The sequence below is a fragment of the Armigeres subalbatus genome, chromosome 2 (assembly GCF_024139115.2).
Source record: "Armigeres subalbatus isolate Guangzhou_Male chromosome 2, GZ_Asu_2, whole genome shotgun sequence".
In the NCBI taxonomy this organism is placed as follows: Eukaryota; Metazoa; Arthropoda; class Insecta; order Diptera; family Culicidae; genus Armigeres; species Armigeres subalbatus.
The window spans coordinates 172280977-172287718 of NC_085140.1; positions in this window are offsets into that span (position 1 = coordinate 172280977).

The window sequence follows — 6742 nt, forward strand, 5'->3', positions numbered from 1 at the left end:
GGCGCCTTCCTAGATTTAAGCAAATGGTTGGAAAGAGCTCTATGCTTTCAGAAGCCATTGCTGCACTCACTGAAGCAGTATACCACTTTGCTCAGCCGAGACGCAAACCGCACGAAACATTTCATTATCCCAAGACAGTCAGGCAAAGACTGGTTGCATTTTGGTCTCGCTTTGGACTTTGAATCGTCAAGCCGACTCAACGAATTCTAGCATTATTTTGCTGCCAGCTTGGAACGCCATTATCAGCGTAATTCCAAACGCGATACAGCCTAAATGTATACAATATTTGTCGTGAATCGTAAACATTGCTTGCAAGTTGTACGCAAACTTGTTAGGAAGAGAGCCGATTCACCGTAGAATAGTGTAAATTTCCGCATCTCTAGTTTTACGCGCTTCTTACTTTTCATTATTTTTTTCTGTGCATGACATATTTGGTGCGGTGGCGAATCTTTTTCGACCGCAGTTTCTTCTGGAGCCCGTAGTAACCCCGACTTCCACAGATGATGCGCCTTCGTATTTCACGACTAACATTGTTGTCAGCTGTTAGCAAGGATCCGAGGTAGACGAATTCCTCGACCACCTCGAAGGTATCCCCGTCTATCGTAACACTGCTTCCCAGGCGGGCCCTGTCGCGCTCTGTTCCGCCCACAAGCATGTATTGCATTGCAAGCATTGACGCATTCACCACCAGTCAAACTTTTGTTGCTTCACGTTTCAGGCGGGTGTACAATTCTGCCACCTTTGCAAATGTTCGGCCGACAATGTCCATGTCATCCGCGAAACAAATAAATTGACTGGATCTAATGAGAAAATTATTTTGAGCTTTTTAGTGGAATGTCTTCATTTGCCATAAGACGAGTTTATACAATCCCATTGAATTCCACCACTTAAGTGACAAGTGACTGGATCTGTTGAAAATCGTACCCCGGCTGTTACACCCGGCTCTCCGCATGACACCTTCTAGCGCAATGTTGAACAACAGACATAAAAGTCCATCACCTTGTATTAGTCCCCGGCGGGATTCAAACGAACTGGAGTGTTCGCCCGAAATATTCACACAGTTTTGCACACCATCCATCGTTGCTTGGATCAGTCGGGTAAGCTTCCCAGGGAAGCTGTTCCCGTCCATAATTTTCCATAGCTCTACGCGGTCTATACTGTCATATGCCGCCTTGAAATCAACGAACAGATGATGCTTTGGGACCTGGTATTCACGGCATTTTTGAAGGATTTGCCGTACAGTAAAGATCTGGTCCGTTGTCGAGCGGCCGTCAACGAAACCGGCTTGATAACTTCCCACGAACTCATTCACTAATGGTGACAGACGACGGAAGATGATCTGGGATGTCACTTTGTAGGCGGCATTAAGGATGGTGATCGCTCGAAAGTTCTCACACTCCAGCTTGTCGCCTTTCTTGTAGATGGGGCATATAACCCCTTCCTTCCACTCCTCCGGTAGCTGTTCGGTTTCCCAGAATCTGACTATCAATTTGTGCAGGCAAGTGGCTAACTTTTCCGGGTTCACTTGATGAGCTCAGCTTCGATACCATCCTTACTAGCTGCTTTATTGGTCTTTAGCTGTTGGATGGTATCCTTAACTTCCCTCAAGGTGGGGGCTGGTTGGCTTCCATCGTCCGCTGAACTGACATAGTCATCTCCTCCGCTGCCTTGACTTTCACTGCCTGTACTCTCAATGCCATTCAAATGTTCCTCGTAGTGCTGCTTCCACCTTTCGATCACCACACGTTCGTCTGTCAAGATGCTCCCGTCCTTATCCCGGCAAATTTCGGGTCGCGGCACGAAGCCTTTGCGGGATGCGTTGAGCTTCTGGTAGAACTTGCGTGTTTCTTGAGAACGGCACAGCTGTTCCATCTCCTCGCACTCCGCTTCTTCCAGGCGGCGTTTCTTCTCCTGAACAAGGCGGCTATGCTATCTCCGCTTCCGTCTATAACGTTCCACGTTCTGCCGGGTACCTTGCTGCAGCGCGACCGCCCACGCTGCGTCCTTCTCCTCCAGAATCTGTCTGCACTCTTCGTCGAACCAATCGTTCCTTCGACTTCGTACCATATACCCGACGTTGTTCTCCGCTGCGTCGTTAATGGCTGCTTTAACTGTATTCCAGCAGTCCTCAAGAGGGGCCCTATCGAGATCACCCTATTCCGGCAACGCTGCCTCTAGATGCTGCGCGTATGCAGTGGCGACATCAGGTTGCTTCAGTCGCTCTAGGTCGTACCGCGGCGGTCGTCGGTACCGAACATTGTTGATGACGGATAGTTTTGGGCGCAGTTTAACCATCACCAGATAGTGGTCAGAGTCGATGTTAGCGCCACGATATGTCCTGACGTCGATAATGTCGGAGAAGTGGTCGATTTGTGATTCTGTCTGCAGTGGTGATCTCCAGGTGTACCGATACGGGAGGCTGTGTTAGAAGTAGGTGCTGCGAATGGCCATATTCTTGGAGGCAGCGACATCAATTAGTCGTAGGCCGTTTTCGTTCGTCAGCCGGTGTGCGCTGAACTTCCCAATAGTCGGTCTAAACTGCTCCTCTTGGCCAACCTGAGCGTTCAAATCTCCTATGATGATTTTGACGTCGTGGCTTGGACAGCTGTCGTACTCACGTTCCAGCTGCGCGTAGAATGCGTCTTTATCATCATCAGTGCTCCCGGAGTGTGGGCTATGGACGTTGATTATGCTGAAGTTGAAGAACCGGCCTTTGATCCTCAACCTGCACATTCTCTCGTTGATCGGCCACCACCCGATCACGCACCTTTGCATGCCGCCCATCACTATGAAAGCTGTTCCCAGCTCGTGTGTGTTGCCGCAGCTCTGGTAGATGGTATGATTACCTCTAAACGTTCGCACCATTGATCCCTTCCATCAAACCTCTACAAACCTGGCACAATATCAACCACAAGCTAATACCAAACTTCCAGCAATATCGTTGAAAGTATGGGAGGGAAACAAATCCCAAATAAATTAACAAACTGGATTATGCGTGGATACAATTACAAGGAGTACAAGGTGCGTCTAACAACGCCTGAGGACACCGACAGGCAGCCAAGCTGCAACGCAACACTTTCCGATATCTCACCAGGTAAGCGACTGCCTAATCACTTATTCCGCCTACGCTTACGCTTTACGCTTTCACTGTCGAACGAAATGCCACGTTACGCTTATCTTCCGAAATACATTTCGCGTACCTTTTTACCGAAATTCGGCTAAAAAGTCTAGCTCACTTTTTGGCAATGTTGGGAAAAACTCAAAATCTCAAAACTCATGGACGATTCTAAACAAGCGTTCATGAGTTTTTGGGTAATGCAATTTCTATATAAAGCGCGCCATTGGTACTTCGCGTACCTGAAGGAATAAAAAAGACCCCATCTCGCAGTCCTTAGCCAGCAACTCCTATCCCTACCTCCTCGTGGCGCTGGCCGGGATGGACACGAGCAACCTTAGGGAAGATCGGGTAATCAACCCCGGTGGGAGCTGTGGTCGTATGCTGACAGGAATGGGGAGGGGTTGACACCTTCTAGCGTAATGTTGAACAACAGGCACGAAAGTCCATCACCTTGTCTTAGTCCTCGGCGTGATTCGAACGAACTGGAGTGTTCGCCCGAAATCTTCACACATGCTTACGTAATATGTGTACAAACCCTTACCATCAGTCGGCCAAATGCATTCTTCGGAAGAAGAGATCATATCTCCCCTTGCCTTCAACCGAGAAAATGCCTGAATTGAAAAAGGAAAGCATATCCTCTCTTGCTTTTCGACAGGTAAATGCATTCCTCAAAGTATGGATCAAGTCTCCCCCCGCCTTTAACCAAGTTGTTGCGGGAACAAGGGGACTAACAAGATAGCCGAATTATTTGCAGGTCGCAAACTCCGGTGTAGAGTGCGAAGCAGCTAAAAGCTACATATTTTATTTAAGTTAATTCATTGTTTTACATGTCGTATTTAACCTACTTACATTATTCAGTTTAGAGCATTTTTAATGTATTGTATGTCCTCTGCCTAGTTTTCTTTGTTGTGGTATCATTTCACTATTTAGGTAATATTCAAGATAAGTTTTTACTTATTTAGATGTATGTTAACTTACTGTGATAACTCGTGATACACTCTTGGATAAAAACAAATATTGATTTTAATACCATTCTAATGAGTATTTTAGTTTTAACTGTATTCACTGCATGGCAATTAGTGACACAAGTTGTCCACTCACCATTTTTACAATAAATCCTCTTTTCATCCTTCTTTGAGTTAACGATCAGTTAAGGTAGCGCCGGAGGCAGTGCAGCCAGCGGCAACACAAGTAAATGTCTAAATTGAAAGAAGAAGTCATATCCGCTCTTGTCCCTTCTGCAGGAATAATTCATTCATCGAAACAAGACATTTTATCCCCTTGCCTTGAACCGAACAAATGCCAGAAATGATTGAAGGAACCATATCGTAGTTTGTTTTCACTTTGGGCTACTTTGGATTTTTAATTTTCTGAAAAAAATAAACGAAATAAATACAAAATTTGAAACATAAAGTTGCCATCCAACTATCAACAATATACCTGAATGGTGATAATGAAAAATTGATAGTAATTTACGTTATAGTTCTTGTTTCAAAATGTCCAAAGTAGCCCCCGATTTGTCAAAAGAAGCCCCGCACGACTTCTCTCGCCTTGAACTGAGCAACTACACGTATTGAAAGAAGGAATCATATCATTTCTTGTCTTCTGCCAGACAAATGCATTTCTTGAAAGAAGGAATTATATCTTTCCTTGCCATAAATCAAGAAAATGCATCAATTGAAAGAAGGAACCAAAGTGATGCACAATTTGAAGAAGGAATTGGACAGGACAAAGTGTGTTTGACAAACACGCTTCCAACTCCTGAAAAATTTCCTTCAATGATTTTTATTGTCTTTTTCGCGTAAAAATTATTTCCGCCTTTTCTAACATGTCAAAGGCGACCTTGTTTCTGACCCAGAGTCAAAAAGATGGTAAGTGGAAAAACCAGACATATAAATCAGCGACTATAATTATTGCATTGATTCCGAAATTGTTGAATACACAACTACTATGCCAAGTGACCATTATGCCAAAAGTCCATTACGCCAAACAACCGTTGATCCAAACGACGCTATGCCAACTAACCATTATGCCAAACGACCTATCACCAAGAAAACATGTGGGCCTTTTCAGGCCACCAAATGAACATCTTTAATTTGACATCTTTAAAACGTGCTGTCACTTTCGCTAATTTCAACTTAAACTGGCTACGCAGTCTTTAAAGATTGAAACAAGATTTTTATTTGTTCAAACTAGTTGGCAGCCATACAAGACACCTTCTTTTGACAAATAAAAATCTTGTTTCAATCTTCAAAGACTGCTTAGTCAGTTTAAGTTGAAATATGTAACAATAAACATTCGACCCTTAAATAGTACTATCGCCCACTATTGAAGAAATATCAGCGTCAGTTCTAAGCATAGCAGAAATATTTTGATTATAGAGGAATTAGGGCAAAATGCACGATTCAAAGTGGTTTGACCAGCACGTAACCCGGCGCAATCGATTATTCGCACATTTTCCCTTCTGGGCACATATAATGATTGAAGGAATATTAGCATCAGCTCTAAGCATATTAACAGAAATATTGCTATTTCTAGGGGCATTGCGGCAAAACGGGCACTTCAAAGTGGTTTTACCAGTACAAGACCCCGCGCAGTCGATTTATCGCAATTTTTCCCTTTAGGGAACATATAGTTATTGAAGAAAATATCGGCATCAGTTCGAGGCATAGCAAAAATATTGTGATTTTTTGAGAATTGGGGCTAAGCTTCAAGCTTCTGCGATAGTGAATAACAACAAAACCAATGTTGGTCTTATTGAGTCAGCGGATTTCAAAGCGCACGGTATCATCAGCAGATCAGCAGATCCCTTATTTGTAAAATAGGCCAATTTACTTGACTTCAATCATTCGTACATACTATTGTATTCATTATTGTTCAGATGGTAGAAAATATTCAATCAAGCCATTACGTAAAAGGTACATGTTCCTTGAAATGAAAAGTTCATGAAGGTAAGAAATGACTAGCGGGCTCTTAGACCTCTCATCAAAGCTAACATTATTTAGAAAACTATTAGAAAGACCCTAATCTGATACTCGATCACCAATTAATGATCATCCCTAGAAGCCATCACTTCCATTTATTCACACTCAACGCGAGTAGCACGGCGACGTCGTCGACTTTGGCTGTCATCTCCGAACTCTGCGAGAGTAGCCACGGCGCGGCGCGCTATTGAACTCAAAATTTGCGCACAAATGCTGCGCGCGAGAAAGTAGACGACACGACATTAGTTCCTACGGTTCTTGGGTCGAGAGTAAACTTGATCCAATACACATACACGTTGCTTCACATTCACGGTTTCGAGTGCGTTCCCTTTGCTGAGTTGAGTTGAATCGGAAAATACACCTTTTTCGGGAAAAAATCGCATTTTCCTGCGAAGCGCGTGTGTTTCGGTCGGTCGGGTTAGTCGATCCGTGGAAAACCAGCGAGGAAATCGAATTCTGATAACGTGTGCGACGGGGTGGGATCGGTTTTCTGTCGATTATGCCTCCCAGCTGATCGGGAAAAGTGTATTAGAAGTGCTGTGGTGAGAAGAAGACAACGACAACGAGTGGGGTAATATCGGAGGCAACGTTGGTACCGTCGACGGTGAAGGCGCCAACGCGGTGGGTGGTGTCGAAGGTA